At 28.5% G+C, this 18,537-nt stretch overlaps 10 non-coding genes across 10 annotated transcripts; all 10 read left to right on the plus strand.

The window, feature by feature from the left end:
• The first annotated feature begins 5,181 nt into the window (after window positions 1-5,181).
• Window positions 5,182-5,255, plus strand: TRNAT-AGU. The gene has a single exon. It is a non-coding gene; the product is annotated as a tRNA-Thr (tRNA).
• Window positions 5,256-7,146: 1,891 nt separating this feature from the next.
• On the plus strand, window positions 7,147-7,220 carry TRNAT-AGU. The gene has a single exon. It is a non-coding gene; the product is annotated as a tRNA-Thr (tRNA).
• An 843-nt stretch (window positions 7,221-8,063) lies between these two features.
• TRNAT-AGU lies at window positions 8,064-8,137 on the plus strand. Its single transcript has one exon. It is a non-coding gene; the product is annotated as a tRNA-Thr (tRNA).
• Window positions 8,138-8,948: 811 nt separating this feature from the next.
• Window positions 8,949-9,022, plus strand: TRNAT-AGU. Its single transcript has one exon. It is a non-coding gene; the product is annotated as a tRNA-Thr (tRNA).
• An 851-nt stretch (window positions 9,023-9,873) lies between these two features.
• Window positions 9,874-9,947, plus strand: TRNAT-AGU. The gene has a single exon. It is a non-coding gene; the product is annotated as a tRNA-Thr (tRNA).
• An 843-nt stretch (window positions 9,948-10,790) lies between these two features.
• TRNAT-AGU lies at window positions 10,791-10,864 on the plus strand. Its single transcript has one exon. It is a non-coding gene; the product is annotated as a tRNA-Thr (tRNA).
• An 808-nt stretch (window positions 10,865-11,672) lies between these two features.
• Window positions 11,673-11,746, plus strand: TRNAT-AGU. The gene has a single exon. It is a non-coding gene; the product is annotated as a tRNA-Thr (tRNA).
• A 1,740-nt stretch (window positions 11,747-13,486) lies between these two features.
• Window positions 13,487-13,560, plus strand: TRNAT-AGU. Its single transcript has one exon. It is a non-coding gene; the product is annotated as a tRNA-Thr (tRNA).
• A 3,007-nt stretch (window positions 13,561-16,567) lies between these two features.
• TRNAT-AGU lies at window positions 16,568-16,641 on the plus strand. The gene has a single exon. It is a non-coding gene; the product is annotated as a tRNA-Thr (tRNA).
• Window positions 16,642-17,619: 978 nt separating this feature from the next.
• TRNAT-AGU lies at window positions 17,620-17,693 on the plus strand. Its single transcript has one exon. It is a non-coding gene; the product is annotated as a tRNA-Thr (tRNA).
• The last annotated feature ends 844 nt before the right edge of the window (window positions 17,694-18,537 follow it).

Below are 18,537 nucleotides of genomic sequence, written 5' to 3' on the forward strand. Positions count from 1 at the left end.
ACGTAAGATTTTGTTTTATGAACATCTATAAAGGATACTATAGAGATAGAACTAGATATATCAAAATTGACAAACCTAACCATATGTTATGACAATGTCATCAAGTTTTGATTTTGTGAACATAGAACAAATTGAATGTCATTACCTCATGATGTGCCAATAGTTACGTAAGATTTTGTTTTATGAACATCTATAAAGGATACTATAGAGATAGAACTAGATATATCAAAATTGACAAACCTAACCATATGTTATGACAATGTCATCAAGTTTTGATTTTGTGAACATAGAACAAATTGAATGTCATTACCTCATGATGTGCCAATAGTTACGTAAGATTTTGTTTTATGAACATCTATAAAGGATACTATAGAGATAGAACTAGATATATCAAAATTGACAAACCTAACCATATGTTATGACAATGTCATCAAGTTTTGATTTTGTGAACATAGAACAAATTGAATGTCATTACCTCATGATGTGCCAATAGTTACGTAAGATTTTGTTTTATGAACATCTATAAAGGATACTATAGAGATAGAACTAGATATATCAAAATTGACAAACCTAACCATATGTTATGACAATGTCATCAAGTTTTGATTTTGTGAACATAGAACAAATTGAATGTCATTACCTCATGATGTGCCAATAGTTACGTAAGATTTTGTTTTATGAACATCTATAAAGGATACTATAGAGATAGAACTAGATATATCAAAATTGACAAACCTAACCATATGTTATGACAATGTCATCAAGTTTTGATTTTGTGAACATAGAACAAATTGAATGTCATTACCTCATGATGTGCCAATAGTTACGTAAGATTTAGTTTTATGAAAATCTATAAAGGATACTATAGAGATAGAACTAGATATATCAAAATGGACCAACCTAACCCATATTTTATGACCTGTCATGGGCTAGCCAGTTTGTGGGTCAGGTTAGGTGGACCTTTGTTTTTTCTTTTAATGGGTTGTAGTTTTTCAAACCAGAGATGAGGTAGCATTTTGCCTTCCGTCATCCATGCTTAAATCTAATTCATTAAGCTTTAACTTCTTGAATGCAATACTCTTTCAAATATGTTATTTTATTTAGAGATCTCGATAAGTGAATAATTAAATAAATCAATATGTTAAAGCACAAAAAAGCGAAATTTGATATTTCTAAGAAACTAATTTCATAAATAAAAAATAAAAAATCAACAATACGAAATCAAGGAAAATTGAAGTTATGTGTAAGTCACATTTTCCTAAATATCATTTCGCTACATCTCTAGGTATTAAAAGCTTGTACTGTGTAGTTTATGTATATTAAGCTTCAATTTTATAAACATATATAAAAGACATAGTTGTTTGTAGCTCAGTTGGTTAGAGCACCCGTTTAGTAAGCGGGAGGCCTTGAATTCAAATCTCAACAAGAGCACCCCTTAAAATAAAACATATATATATATTCTATAAATCGAACATAGTGAATGTCATCAAGTTTTGATTTTGTGAACATAGAACGAATTGAATTGAATGTCATTACCTCATGATGTGCCAATAGTTACGTAAGATTTTGTTTTATGAACATCTATAAAGGATACTATAGAGATAGAACTAGATATATCAAAATGGACCTACCTAACCCATATGTTATGACCTGTCATGGGCTAGCCAGTTTGTGGGTCAGGTTAGGTGGACCTTTGTTTTTTCTTTTAATGGGTTGTATTTTTTCAAACCAGAGATGAGGTGGCTTTTTGCCTTCCGTCATCCATGCTTAAATCTAATTCATTAAGCTTTAACTTCTTGAATGCAATACTCTTTCAAATATGTTACCTTATTAAGAGATCTCTATAAGAGAATAGGAAAATAAATCAGTATATAATAATACAAAATAATAGAGTTTAATATTTCTTAGAAAATAATTTTTAAAAAATCAGCAATACGAAATCAAGGAAAAATTCAAGTTCTTGAATGCAATACTCTTTCAAATATGTTATTTTATTAAGAGATCTCGATAAGTGAATAATTAAATAAATCAATATGTTAAAGCACAAAAAAGCGAAATTTGATATTTCTAAGAAACTAATTTCATAAATAAAAAATAAAAAATCAACAATACGAAATCAAGGAAAATTAAAGTTATGTGTAAGTCACATTTTACTAAATATCATTTCGCTACATCTCTAGGTATTAAAAGCTTGTACTGTGTAGTTTATGTATATTAAGCTTCAATTTTATAAACATATATAAAAGACATAGTTGTTTGTAGCTCAGTTGGTTAGAGCACCCGTTTAGTAAGCGGGAGGCCTTGAATTCAAATCTCAACAAGAGCACCCCTTAAAATAAAACATATATATATATTCTATAAATCGAACATAGTGAATGTCATCAAGTTTTTATTTTGTGAACATAGAACGAATTGAATGTCATTACCTCATGATGTGCCAATAGTTACGTAAGATTTTGTTTTATGAACATCTATAAAGGATACTATAGAGATAGAACTAGATATATCAAACTTGACATACCTAACCATATGTTATGACAATGTCATCAAGTTTTTATTTTGTGAACATAGAACAAATTGAATGTCATTACCTCATGATGTGCCAATAGTTACGTAAGATTTAGTTTTATGAACTTCTATAAAGGATACTAAAGAGATAGAACTAGATATATCAAAATGGACCAACCTAACCCATATGTTATGACCTATCATGGGCTAGCCCGTTTGTGGGTCAGGTTAGGTTGACCTTTGTTTTTTTTTTTTTAATGGGTTGTATTTTTTCAAACCAGAGATGAGGTGGCTTTTTGCCTTCCGTCATCCATGCTTAAATCTAATTCATTAAGCTTTAACTTCTTGAATGCAATACTCTTTCAAATATGTTACCTTATTAATAGATCTCTATAAGAGAATAGGAAAATAAATCAGTATATAATAATACAAAATAATAGAGTTTAATATTTCTTAGAAAATAATTTATAAAAAATCAGCAATACGAAATCAAGGAAAAATTCAAGTTCTTGAATGCAATACTCTTTCAAATATGTTATTTTATTTAGAGATCTCGATAAGTGAATAATTAAATAAATCAATATGTTAAAGCACAAAAAAGCGAAATTTGATATTTCTAAGAAACTAATTTCATAAATAAAAAATAAAAAATCAACAATACGAAATCAAGGAAAATTGAAGTTATGTGTAAGTCACATTTTACTAAATATCATTTCGCTACATCTCTAGGTATTAAAAGCTTGTACTGTGTAGTTTATGTATATTAAGCTTCAATTTTATAAACATATATAAAAGACATAGTTGTTTGTAGCTCAGTTGGTTAGAGCACCCGTTTAGTAAGCGGGAGGCCTTGAATTCAAATCTCAACAAGAGCACCCCTTAAAATAAAACATATATATATATTCTATAAATCGAACATAGTGAATGTCATCAAGTTTTTATTTTGTGAACATAGAACGAATTGAATGTCATTACCTCATGATGTGCCAATAGTTACGTAAGATTTTGTTTTATGAACATCTATAAAGGATACTATAGAGATAGAACTAGATATATCAAAATGGACCAACCTAACCCATATGTTATGACCTGTCATGGGCTAGCCAGTTTGTGGGTCAGGTTAGGTGGACCATTGTTTTATCTTTTAATGGGTTGTATTTTTTCAAACCAGAGATGAGGTAGCTTTTTGCCTTCCGTCATCCATGCTTAAATCTAATTCATTAAGCTTTAACTTCTTGAATGCAATAGTCTTTCAAATATGTTACCTTATTAAGAGATCTCTATAAGAGAATAGGAAAATAAATCAGTATATAATAATACAAAATAATAGAGTTTAATATTTCTTAGAAAATAATTTTAAAAAATCAGCAATACGAAATCAAGGAAAAATTCAAGTTCTTGAATGCAATACTCTTTCAAATATGTTATTTTATTAAGAGATCTCGATAAGTGAATAATTAAATAAATCAATATGTTAAAGCACAAAAAAGCGAAATTTGATATTTCTAAGAAACTAATTTCATAAATAAAAAATAAAAAATCAACAATACGAAATCAAGGAAAATTGAAGTTATGTGTAAGTCACATTTTCCTTAATATCATTTCGCTACATCTCTAGGTATTAAAAGCCTGTATTGTGTAGTTTATGTATATTGAGCTTCAATTTTATAAACATATATAAAAGACATAGTTGTTTGTAGCTCAGTTGGTTAGAGCACCCGTTTAGTAAGCGGGAGGCCTTGAATTCAAATCTAGAGCACCCGTTTAGTAAGCGGGAGGCCTTGAATTCAAATCTCAACAAGAGCATTAGTAAGCGGGAGGCCTTGAATTCAAATCTCAACAAGAGCATCCCTTAAAATAAAACATATATATATATTCTATAAATCGAACATAGTGAATGTCATCAAGTTTTGATTTTGTGAACATAGAACAAATTGAATGTCATTACCTCATGATGTGCCAATAGTTACGTAAGATTTAGTTTTATGAAAATCTATAAAGGATACTATAGAGATAGAACTAGATATATCAAAATGGACAAACCTAACCCATATGTTATGACCTGTCATGGAGTAGCCAGTTTGTGGGTCAGGTTAGGTGGAGCTTTGTTTTTTCTTTTAATGGGTTGTATTTTTTCAAACCAGAGACGAGGTAGCTTTTTGCCTTCCGTCATCCATGCTTAAATCTAATTCATTAAGCTTTAACTTCTTGAATGCAATACTCTTTCAAATATGTTACCTTATTAAGAGATCTCTATAAGAGAATAGGAAAATAAATCAGTATATAATAATACAAAATAATAGAGTTTAATATTTCTTAGAAAATAATTTTAAAAAAATCAGCAATACGAAATCAAGGAAAAATTCAAGTTCTTGAATGCAATACTCTTTCAAATATGTTATTTTATTAAGAGATCTCTATAAGTGAATAATTAAATAAATCAATATGTTAAAGCACAAAAAAGCGAAATTTGATATTTCTAAGAAACTAATTTCATAAATAAAAAATAAAAAATCAACAATACGAAATCAAGGAAAATTGAAGTTATGTGTAAGTCACATTTTCCTTAATATCATTTCGCTACATCTCTAGGTATTAAAAGCTTGTATTGTGTAGTTTATGTATATTAAGCTTCAATTTTATAAACATAAATAAAAGACATAGTTGTTCGTAGCTCTTGTAGCTCAGTTGGTTAGAGCACCCGTTTAGTAAGCGGGAGGTCTTGAGTTCAAATCTCAACAAGTGCAACCCCTAAAGTAAAATATATATATATTTTATAAATCGAACATAGTGAATGTCAATACCAAAATATGTAAATTCGTGTTCATCAAGTTTTGATTTTGTGAACATAGAACAAATTGAATGTCATTACCTCATGATGTGCCAATAGTTACGTAAGATTTAGTTTTATGAACATCTATAAAGGATACTATAGAGATAGAACTAGATATATCAAAATGGACCAACCTAACCCATATGTTATGACCTATCATGGGCTAGCCCGTTTGTGGGTCAGGTTAGGTTGACCTTTGTTTTTTTTTTTTAAAGGGTTGTATTTTTTCAAACCAGAGATGAGGTGGCTTTTTGCCTTCCGTCATCCATGCTTAAATCTAATTCATTAAGCTTTACCTTCTTGAATGCAATACTCTTTCAAATATGTTACCTTATTAAGAGATCTCTATAAGAGAATAGGAAAATAAATCAGTATATAATAATACAAAATAATAGAGTTTAATATTTCTTAGAAAATAATTTTTAAAAAATCAGCAATACGAAATCAAGGAAAAATTCAAGTTCTTGAATGCAATACTCTTTCAAATATGTTATTTTATTTAGAGATCTCGATAAGTGAATAATTAAATAAATCAATATGTTAAAGCACAAAAAAGCGAAATTTGATATTTCTAAGAAACTAATTTCATAAATAAAAAATAAAAAATCAACAATACGAAATCAAGGAAAATTGAAGTTATGTGTAAGTCACATTTTCCTAAATATCATTTCGCTACATCTCTAGGTATTAAAAGCTTGTACTGTGTAGTTTATGTATATTAAGCTTCAATTTTATAAACATATATAAAAGACATAGTTGTTTGTAGCTCAGTTGGTTAGAGCACCCGTTTAGTAAGCGGGAGGCCTTGAATTCAAATCTCAACAAGAGCACCCCTTAAAATAAAACATATATATATATTCTATAAATCGAACATAGTGAATGTCATCAAGTTTTGATTTTGTGAACATAGAACAAATTGAATGTCATTACCTCATGATGTGCCAATAGTTACGTAAGATTTTGTTTTATGAACATCTATAAAGGATACTATAGAGATAGAACTAGATATATCAAAATTGACAAACCTAACCATATGTTATGACAATGTCATCAAGTTTTGATTTTGTGAACATAGAACAAATTGAATGTCATTACCTCATGATGTGCCAATAGTTACGTAAGATTTAGTTTTATGAAAATCTATAAAGGATACTATAGAGATAGAACTAGATAACCTAACCCATATGTTATGACCTGTCATGGGCTAGCCAGTTTGTGGGTCAGGTTAGGTGGAGCTTTGTTTTTTCTTTTAATGGGTTGTATTCTTTCAAACCAGAGACGAGGTAGCTTTTTGCCTTCCGTCATCCATGCTTAAATCTAATTCATTAAGCTTTAACTTCTTGAATGCAATACTCTTTCAAATATGTTACCTTATTAAGAGATCTCTATAAGAGAATAGGAAAATAAATCAGTATATAATAATACAAAATAATAGAGTTTAATATTTCTTAGAAAATAATTTTAAAAAAATCAGCAATACGAAATCAAGGAAAAATTCAAGTTCTTGAATGCAATACTCTTTCAAATATGTTATTTTATTAAGAGATCTCTATAAGTGAATAATTAAATAAATCAATATGTTAAAGCACAAAAAAGCGAAATTTGATATTTCTAAGAAACTAATTTCATAAATAAAAAATAAAAAATCAACAATACAAAATCAAGGAAAATTGAAGTTATGTGTAAGTCACATTTTCCTTAATATCATTTCGCTACATCTCTAGGTATTAAAAGCTTGTATTGTGTAGTTTATGTATATTAAGCTTCAATTTTATAAACATAAATAAAAGACATAGTTGTTCGTAGCTCTTGTAGCTCAGTTGGTTAGAGCACCCGTTTAGTAAGCGGGAGGTCTTGAGTTCAAATCTCAACAAGTGCAACCCCTAAAGTAAAATATATATATATTTTATAAATCGAACATAGTGAATGTCAATACCAAAATATGTAAATTCGTGTACATCAAGTTTTGATTTTGTGAACATAGAACAAATTGAATGTCATTACCTCATGATGTGCCAATAGTTACGTAAGATTTAGTTTTATGAACATCTATAAAGGATACTATAGAGATAGAACTAGATATATCAAAATGGACCAACCTAACCCATATGTTATGACCTGTCATGGGCTAGCGCATTTGTGGGTCAGGTTAGGTTGACCTTTTTTTTTTTTTAATGGGTTGTATTTTTTTAAACCAGAGATGAGGTGGCTTTTTGCCTTCCGTCATCCATGCTTAAATCTAATTCATTAAGCTTTACCTTCTTGAATGCAATACTCTTTCAAATATGTTACCTTATTAAGAGATCTCTATAAGAGAATAGGAAAATAAATCAGTATATAATAATACAAAATAATAGAGTTTAATATTTCTTAGAAAATAATTTTAAAAAAATCAGCAATACGAAATCAAGGAAAAATTCAAGTTCTTGAATGCAATACTCTTTCAAATATGTTATTTTATTAAGAGATCTCTATAAGTGAATAATTAAATAAATCAATATGTTAAAGCACAAAAAAGCGAAATTTGATATTTCTAAGAAACTAATTTCATAAATAAAAAATATCAACAATACAAAATCAAGGAAAATTGAAGTTATGTGTAAGTCACATTTTCCTTAATATCATTTCGCTACATCTCAAGGTATTATAAGCTTGTATTGTGTAGTTTATGTATATTAAGCTTCAATTTTATAGACGGATATAAAAGACATAGTTGTTCGTAGCTTTTGTAACTCAGTTGATTAGAGCACCCACTTAGTAAGCGGGAGGTCTTGAGTTCAAATCTCAACAAGAGCACCCCCTATAGTAAAACATATATATATTCTATAAACCGAACATAGTGAATGTCAATACCAAAATATGTAAATTCGTGAACATCAAGTTCATGATGTGCCAATATTTACGTAAGATTTAGTTTTATGAACATCTACAAAGGATACTATAGAGATAGAACTAGATATATCAAAATGGACTAACCTAACCCATATGTTATGACCTGTCATGGGCTAGCGCATTTGTGGGTCAGGTTAGGTTGACCTTTTTTTTTTTTTTTTAATGGGTTGTATTTTTTCAAACCAGAGATGAGGTGGCTTTTTGCCTTCCGTCATCCATGCTTAAATCTAATTCATTAAGCTTTAACTTCTTGAATGCAATACTCTTTCAAATATGTTACCTTATTAAGAGATCTCTATAAGAGAATAGGAAAATAAATCAGTATATAATAATACAAAATAATAGAGTTTAATATTTCTTAGAAAATAATTTTAAAAAAATCAGCAATACGAAATCAAGGAAAAATTCAAGTTCTTGAATGCAATACTCTTTCAAATATGTTATTTTATTAAGAGATCTCTATAAGTGAATAATTAAATAAATCAATATGTTAAAGCACAAAAAAGCGAAATTTGATATTTCTAAGAAACTAATTTCATAAATAAAAAATAAAAAATCAACAATACGAAATCAAGGAAAATTGAAGTTATGTGTAAGTCACATTTTCCTTAATATCATTTCGCTACATCTCTAGGTATTAAAAGCTTGTATTGTGTAGTTTATGTATATTAAGCTTCAATTTTATAAACATAAATAAAAGACATAGTTGTTCGTAGCTCTTGTAGCTCAGTTGGTTAGAGCACCCGTTTAGTAAGCGGGAGGTCTTGAGTTCAAATCTCAACAAGTGCAACCCCTAAAGTAAAATATATATATATTTTATAAATCGAACATAGTGAATGTCAATACCAAAATATGTAAATTCGTGTACATCAAGTTTTGATTTTGTGAACATAGAACAAATTGAATGTCATTACCTCATGATGTGCCAATAGTTACGTAAGATTTAGTTTTATGAAAATCTATAAAGGATACTATAGAGATAGAACTAGATATATCAAAATGGACTAACCTAACCCATATGTTATGACCTGTCATGGGCTAGCGCATTTGTGGGTCAGGTTAGGTTGACCTTTTTTTTTTTTTTTTAATGGGTTGTATTTTTTCAAACCAGAGATGAGGTGGCTTTTTGCCTTCCGTCATCCATGCTTAAATCTAATTCATTAAGCTTTAACTTCTTGAATGCAATACTCTTTCAAATATGTTACCTTATTAAGAGATCTCTATAAGAGAATAGGAAAATAAATCAGTATATAATAATACAAAATAATAGAGTTTAATATTTCTTAGAAAATAATTTTAAAAAAATCAGCAATACGAAATCAAGGAAAAATTCAAGTTCTTGAATGCAATACTCTTTCAAATATGTTATTTTATTAAGAGATCTCTATAAGTGAATAATTAAATAAATCAATATGTTAAAGCACAAAAAAGCGAAATTTGATATTTCTAAGAAACTAATTTCATAAATAAAAAATAAAAAATCAACAATACAAAATCAAGGAAAATTGAAGTTATGTGTAAGTCACATTTTCCTTAATATCATTTCGCTACATCTCTAGGTATTAAAAGCTTGTATTGTGTAGTTTATGTATATTAAGCTTCAATTTTATAAACATAAATAAAAGACATAGTTGTTCGTAGCTCTTGTAGCTCAGTTGGTTAGAGCACCCGTTTAGTAAGCGGGAGGTCTTGAGTTCAAATCTCAACAAGTGCAACCCCTAAAGTAAAATATATATATATTTTATAAATCGAACATAGTGAATGTCAATACCAAAATATGTAAATTCGTGTACATCAAGTTTTGATTTTGTGAACATAGAACAAATTGAATGTCATTACCTCATGATGTGCCAATAGTTACGTAAGATTTAGTTTTATGAAAATCTATAAAGGATACTATAGAGATAGAACTAGATATATCAAAATGGACCAACCTAACCCATATGTTATGACCTGTCATGGGCTAGCGCATTTGTGGGTCAGGTTAGGTTGACCTTTTTTTTTTTTTAATGGGTTGTATTTTTTTAAACCAGAGATGAGGTGGCTTTTTGCCTTCCGTCATCCATGCTTAAATCTAATTCATTAAGCTTTACCTTCTTGAATGCAATACTCTTTCAAATATGTTACCTTATTAAGAGATCTCTATAAGAGAATAGGAAAATAAATCAGTATATAATAATACAAAATAATAGAGTTTAATATTTCTTAGAAAATAATTTTAAAAAAATCAGCAATACGAAATCAAGGAAAAATTCAAGTTCTTGAATGCAATACTCTTTCAAATATGTTATTTTATTAAGAGATCTCTATAAGTGAATAATTAAATAAATCAATATGTTAAAGCACAAAAAAGCGAAATTTGATATTTCTAAGAAACTAATTTCATAAATAAAAAATATCAACAATACAAAATCAAGGAAAATTGAAGTTATGTGTAAGTCACATTTTCCTTAATATCATTTCGCTACATCTCAAGGTATTATAAGCTTGTATTGTGTAGTTTATGTATATTAAGCTTCAATTTTATAGACGGATATAAAAGACATAGTTGTTCGTAGCTTTTGTAACTCAGTTGATTAGAGCACCCACTTAGTAAGCGGGAGGTCTTGAGTTCAAATCTCAACAAGAGCACCCCCTATAGTAAAACATATATATATTCTATAAACCGAACATAGTGAATGTCAATACCAAAATATGTAAATTCGTGAACATCAAGTTCATGATGTGCCAATATTTACGTAAGATTTAGTTTTATGAACATCTACAAAGGATACTATAGAGATAGAACTAGATATATCAAAATGGACTAACCTAACCCATATGTTATGACCTGTCATGGGCTAGCGCATTTGTGGGTCAGGTTAGGTTGACCTTTTTTTTTTTTTAATGGGTTGTATTTTTTTAAACCAGAGATGAGGTGGCTTTTTGCCTTCCGTCATCCATGCTTAAATCTAATTCATTAAGCTTTACCTTCTTGAATGCAATACTCTTTCAAATATGTTACCTTATTAAGAGATCTCTATAATAGAATAGGAAAATAAATCAGTATATAATAATACAAAATAATAGAGTTTAATATTTCTTAGAAAATAATTTTAAAAAAATCAGCAATACGAAATCAAGGAAAAATTCAAGTTCTTGAATGCAATACTCTTTCAAATATGTTATTTTATTAAGAGATCTCTATAAGTGAATAATTAAATAAATCAATATGTTAAAGCACAAAAAAGCGAAATTTGATATTTCTAAGAAACTAATTTCATAAATAAAAAATAAAAAATCAACAATACGAAATCAAGGAAAATTGAAGTTATGTGTAAGTCACATTTTCCTTAATATCATTTCGCTACATCTCTAGGTATTAAAAGCTTGTATTGTGTAGTTTATGTATATTAAGCTTCAATTTTATAAACATAAATAAAAGACATAGTTGTTCGTAGCTCTTGTAGCTCAGTTGGTTAGAGCACCCGTTTAGTAAGCGGGAGGTCTTGAGTTCAAATCTCAACAAGAGCAACCCCTAAAGTAAAACATATATATATTTTATAAATCGAACATAGTGAATGTCAATACCAAAATATGTAAATTCATGTACATCAAGTTTTGATTTTGTGAACATAGAACAAATTGAATGTCATTACCTCATGATGTGCCAATAGTTACGTAAGATTTAGTTTTATGAACATCTATAAAGGATACTATAGAGATAGAACTAGATATATCAAAATGGACCAACCTAACCCATATGTTATGACCTATCATGGGCTAGCCCGTTTGTGGGTCAGGTTAGGTTGACCTTTGTTTTTTTTTTAACGGGTTGTATTTTTTCAAACCAGAGATGAGGTGGCTTTTTGCCTTCCGTCATCCATGCTTAAATCTAATTCATTAAGCTTTAACTTCTTGAATGCAATACTCTTTCAAATATGTTACCTTATTAAGAGATCTCTATAAGAGAATAGGAAAATAAATCAGTATATAATAATACAAAATAATAGAGTTTAATATTTCTTAGAAAATAATTTAAAAAAAATCAGCAATACGAAATCAAGGAAAAATTCAAGTTCTTGAATGCAATACTCTTTAAAATATGTTATTTTATTAAGAGATCTCTATAAGTGAATAATTAAATAAATCAATATGTTAAAGCACAAAAAAGCGAAATTTGATATTTCTAAGAAACTAATTTCATAAATAAAAAATAAAAAATCAACAATACGAAATCAAGGAAAATTGAAGTTATGTGTAAGTCACATTTTCCTTAATATCATTTCGCTACATCTCTAGGTATTAAAAGCTTGTATTGTGTAGTTTATGTATATTAAGCTTCAATTTTAGAAACATATATAAAAGACATAGTTGTTTGTAGCTCAGTTGGTTAGAGCCCTCGTTTAGTAAGCGGGAGGCCTTGAATTCAAATCTCAACAAGAGCACCCCTTAAAATAAAACATATATATATATTCTATAAATCGAACATAGTGAATGTCATCAAGTTTTGATTTTGTGAACATAGAACAAATTGAATGTCATTACCTCATGATGTGCCAATAGTTACGTAAGATTTAGTTTTATGAACATCTATAAAGGATACTATAGAGATAGAACTAGATATATCAAAATGGACCAACCTAACCCATATGTTATGACCTATCATGGGCTAGCCCGTTTGTGGGTCAGGTTAGGTTGACCTTTGTTTTTTTTTTTTAAAGGGTTGTATTTTTTCAAACCAGAGATGAGGTGGCTTTTTGCCTTCCGTCATCCATGCTTAAATCTAATTCATTAAGCTTTAACTTCTTGAATGCAATACTCTTTCAAATATGTTACCTTATTAAGAGATCTCTATAAGAGAATAGGAAAATAAATCAGTATATAATAATACAAAATAATAGAGTTTAATATTTCTTAGAAAATAATTTTAAAAAAATCAGCAATTCGAAATCAAGGAAAAATTCAAGTTCTTGAATGCAATACTCTTTCAAATATGTTATTTTATTAAGAGATCTCTATAAGTGAATAACTAAATAAATCAATATGTTAAAGCACAAAAAAGCGAAATTTGATATTTCTAAGAAACTAATTTCATAAATAAAAAATAAAAAATCAACAATACGAAATCAAGGAAAATTGAAGTTATGTGTAAGTCACATTTTCCTTAATATCATTTCGCTACATCTCAAGGTATTAAAAGCTTGTATTGTGTAGTTTATGTATATTAAGCTTCAATTTTATAAACATAAATAAAAGACATAGTTGTTCGTAGCTCTTGTAGCTCAGTTGGTTAGAGCACCCGTTTAGTAAGCGGGAGGTCTTGAGTTCAAATCTCAACAAGTGCAACCCCTAAAGTAAAATATATATATATTCTATAAATCGAACATAGTGAATGTCAATACCAAAATATGTAAATTCGTGTACATCAAGTTTTGATTTTGTGAACATAGAACAAATTGAATGTCATTACCTCATGATGTGCCAATAGTTACGTAAGATTTAGTTTTATGAACATCTATAAAGGATACTAAAGAGATAGAACTAGATATATCAAAATGGACCAACCTAACCCATATGTTATGACCTATCATGGGCTAGCCCGTTTCTGGGTCAGGTTAGGTTGACCTTTGTTTTTTTTTTTTAATGGGTTGTATTTTTTCAAACCAGAGATGAGGTGGCTTTTTGCCTTCCGTCATCCATGCTTAAATCTAATTCATTAAGCTTTAACTTCTTGAATGCAATACTCTTTCAAATATGTTACCTTATTAAGAGATCTCTATAAGAGAATAGGAAAATAAATCAGTATATAATAATACAAAATAATAGAGTTTAATATTTCTTAGAAAATAATTTAAAAAAAATCAGCAATACGAAATCAAGGAAAAATTCAAGTTCTTGAATGCAATACTCTTTCAAATATGTTATTTTATTAAGAGATCTCTATAAGTGAATAACTAAATAAATCAATATGTTAAAGCACAAAAAAGCGAAATTTGATATTTCTAAGAAACTAATTTCATAAATAAAAAATAAAAAATCAACAATACGAAAACAAGGAAAATTGAAGTTATGTGTAAGTCACATTTTCCTAAATATCATTTCGCTACATCTCTAGGTATTAAAAGCTTGTATAGTGTAGTTTATGTATATTAAGCTTCAATTTTATAAACATATATAAAAGACATAGTTGTCTGTAGCTCAGTTGGTTAGAGCACCCGTTTAGTAAGCGGGAGGCCTTGAATTCAAATCTCAACAAGAGCACCCCTTAAAATAAAACATATATATATATTCTATAAATCGAACATAGTAAATGTCATCAAGTTTTGATTTTGTGAACATAGAACAAATTGAATGTCATTACCTCATGATGTGCCAATAGTTACGTAAGATTTAGTTTTATGAAAATCTATAAAGGATACTATAGAGATAGAACTAGATATATCAAAATTGACAAACCTAACCATATGTTATGACAATGTCATCAAGTTTTGATTTTGTGAACATAGAACAAATTGAATGTCATTACCTCATGATGTGCCAATAGTTACGTAAGATTTAGTTTTATGAAAATCTATAAAGGATACTATAGAGATAGAACTAGATATATCAAAATGGACCAACCTAACCCATATGTTATGACCTGTCATGGGCTAGCCAGTTTGTGGGTCAGGTTAGGTGGACCTTTGTTTTTTCTTTTAATGGGTTGTATTTTTTCAAACCAGAGATGAGGGAGCTTTTTGCCTTCCGTCATCCATGCTTAAATCTAATTCATTAAGCTTTAACTTCTTGAATGCAATACTCTTTCAAACATGTTACCTTATTAAGAGATCTCTATAAGAGAATAGGAAAATAAATCAGTATATAATAATACAAAATAATAGAGTTTAATATTTCTTAGAAAATAATTTAAAAAAAATCAGCAATACGAAATCAAGGAAAAATTCAAGTTCTTGAATGCAATACTCTTTCAAATATGTTATTTTATTAAGAGATCTCTATAAGTGAATAATTAAATAAATCAATATGTTAAAGCACAAAAAAGCGAAATTTGATATTTCTAAGAAACTAATTTCATAAATAAAAAATAAAAAATCAACAATACGAAATCAAGGAAAATTGAAGTTATGTGTAAGTCACATTTTCCTAAATATCATTTCGCTACATCTCTAGGTATTAAAAGCTTGTATAGTGTAGTTTATGTATATTAAGCTTCAATTTTATAAACATATATAAATGACATAGTTGTTTGTAGCTCAGTTGGTTAGAGCACCCGTTTAGTAAGCGGGAGGCCTTGAATTGTTGGTTAGAGCACCCGTTTAGTAAGCGGGAGGCCTTGAATTTAAATCTCAACAAGAGCACCCCTTAAAATAAAACATATATATATATTCTATAAATCGAACATAGTGAATGTCATCAAGTTTTGATTTTGTGAACATAGAACAAATTGAATGTCATTACCTCATGATGTGCCAATAGTTACGTAAGATTTTGTTTTATGAACATCTATAAAGGATACTATAGAGATAGAACTAGATATATCAAAATGGACCAACCTAACCCATATGTTATGACAATGTCATCAAGTTTTGATTTTGTGAACATAGAACAAATTGAATGTCATTACCTCATGATGTGCCAATAGTTACGTAAGATTTTGTTTTATGAACATCTATAAAGGATACTATAGAGATAGAACTAGATATATCAAAATGGACCAACCTAACCCATATGTTATGACAATGTCATCAAGTTTTGATTTTGTGAACATAGAACAAATTGAATGTCAATACTTCATGATGTGCCAATAGTTACGTAAGATTTAGTTTTATGAACATCTATAAAGGATACTAAAGAGATAGAACTAGATATATCAAAATGGACCAACCTTACCCATATGTTATGACCTATCATGGGCTAGCCCGTTTGTGGGTCAGGTTAGGTTGACCTTTGTTTTTTTTTTTTAAAGGGTTGTATTTTTTCAAACCAGAGATGAGGTGGCTTTTTGCCTTCCGTCATCCATGCTTAAATCTAATTCATTATGCTTTAACTTCTTGAATGCAATACTCTTTCAAATATGTTATTTTATTAAGAGATCTCTATAAGTGAATAATTAAATAAATCAATATGTTAAAGCACAAAAAAGCGAAATTTGATATTTCTAAGAAACTAATTTCATAAATAAAAAATAAAAAATCAACAATACGAAATCAAGGAAAATTGAAGTTATGTGTAAGTCACATTTTCCTTAATATCATTTCGCTACATCTCTAGGTATTAAAAGCTTGTATTGTGTAGTTTATGTATATTAAGCTTCAATTTTAGAAACATATATAAAAGACATAGTTGGTCGTAGCTCTTGTAGCTTAGTTGGTTAGAGCACCCGTTTAGTAAGCGGGAGGTCTTGAGTTCAAATCTCAACAAGAACACTCCCTAAAGTAAAACATATATATATTCTATCAACAAGAACACTCCCTAAAGTAAAACATATATATATTCTATCAACAAGAACACTCCCTAAAGTAAAACATATATATATTCTATAAATCGAACATAGTGAATGTCAATTCCAAAATATGTAAATTCGTGTACATCATGTTTTGATTTTGTGAACATAGAACAAATTGAATGTCATTACCTCATGATGTGCGTGAACATAGAACAAATTGAATGTCATTACCTCATGATGTGCTAATAGTTACGTAAGATTTAGTTTTATGAAAATCTATAAAGGATACTATGGAGATAGAACTAGATATATCAAAATGGACCAACCTAACCCATATGTTATGACCTGTCATGGGCTAGCCCGTTTGTGGGTCAGGTTAGGTTGACCTTTGTTTTTTTTTTTTTAAAGGGTTGTATTTTTTCAAACCAGAGATGAGGTGACTTTTTACCTTCCGTCATCCATGCTTAAATCTAATTCATTATGCTTTAACTTCTTGAATGCAATACTCTTTCAAATATGTTACCTTATTAAGAGATCTCTATAATAGAATAGGAAAATAAATCAGTATATAATAATACAAAATAATAGAGTTTAATATTTCTTAGAAAATAATTTTTAAAAAATCAGCAATACGAAATCAAGGAAAAATTCAAGTTCTTGAATGCAATACTCTTTCAAATATGTTATTTTATTAAGAGATCTCTATAAGTGAATAATTAAATAAATCAATATGTTAAAGTACAAAAAAGCGAAATTTGATATTTCTAAGAAACTAATTTCATAAATAAAAAATAAAAAATCAACAATACGAAATCAAGGAAAATTGAAGTTATGTGTAAGTCACATTTTCCTTAATATCATTTCGCTACATCTCAAGGTATTAAAAGCTTGTATTGTGTAGTTTATGTATATTAAGCTTCAATTTTATAAACATAAATAAAAGACATAGTTGTTCGTAGCTCTTGTAGCTCAGTTGGTTAGAGCACCCGTTTAGTAAGCGGGAGGTCTTGAGTTCAAATCTCAACAAGTGCAACCCCTAAAGTAAAACATATATATATTTTATAAATCGAACATAGTGAATGTCAATACCAAAATATGTAAATTCGTGTACATCAAGTTTTGATTTTGTGAACATAGAACAAATTGAATGTCATTACCTCATGATGTGCCAATAGTTACGTAAGATTTAGTTTTATGAACATCTATAAAGGATACTATAGAGATAGAACTAGATATATCAAAATGGACCAACCTAACCCATATGTTATGACCTGTCATGGGCTAGCCAGTTTGTGGGTCAGGTTATGTGGACCTTTGTTTTTTCTTTTAATGGGTTGTATTTTTTCAAACCAGAGATGAGGTAGCTTTTTGCCTTCCGTCATCCATGCATAAATCTAATCCATTAAGCTTTAAATTCTTGAATGCAATACTCTTTCAAATATGTTACCTTATTAAGAGATCTCTATAAGAGAATAGGAAAATAAATCAGTATATAATAATACAAAATAATAGAGTTTAATATTTCTTAGAAAATAATTTTTAAAAAATCAGCAATACGAAATCAAGGAAAAATTCAAGTTCTTGAATGCAATACTCTTTCAAATATGTTATTTTATTAAGAGATCTCTATAAGTGAATAATTAAATAAATCAATATGTTAAAGCACAAAAAAGCGAAATTTGATATTTCTAAGAAACTAATTTCATAAATAAAAAATAAAAAATCAACAATACGAAATCAAGGAAAATTGAAGTTATGTGTAAGTCACATTTTCCTTATTATCATTTCGCTACATCTCTAGGTATTAAAAGCTTGTATTGTGTAGTTTATGTATATTAAGCTTCAATTTTAGAAACATATATAAAAGACATAGTTG

The sequence above is a fragment of the Ipomoea triloba genome, chromosome 11, assembly GCF_003576645.1.
Source record: "Ipomoea triloba cultivar NCNSP0323 chromosome 11, ASM357664v1".
Taxonomy (NCBI): Eukaryota; Viridiplantae; Streptophyta; class Magnoliopsida; order Solanales; family Convolvulaceae; genus Ipomoea; species Ipomoea triloba.